Here is a 313-nt window from a genome sequence, read left to right on the forward strand (position 1 = left end):
CTCTCCCAGGCCTTCTCCACAGTGTTCTCTGTGTCCACTGGCTATGCATATATGCAAATAGATTCCCCAGGGAGTCTCCCCACTAACACCCCCCCCCTCACCCCCACCTTCATTCTGAGATTCATCAGTCTGTTCACGGTTCTATGTCTCTGGATCTATCTTGTTCATCAGTTTATTTTGTTCATTAGATTCCACATATGAGTGAGACCATGTGATACTTGTCTTTCTCTGACTGGCTTATTTCACTTAGCATGATACTCTCCAAGTCCCTCCATGCTGTCTCAAAGGATAAGAGACTCTTCTTTTTTCACAG

This window comes from Myotis davidii, unplaced genomic scaffold (assembly GCF_000327345.1).
Source record: "Myotis davidii unplaced genomic scaffold, ASM32734v1 scaffold530, whole genome shotgun sequence".
NCBI lineage: Eukaryota > Metazoa > Chordata > Mammalia > Chiroptera > Vespertilionidae > Myotis > Myotis davidii.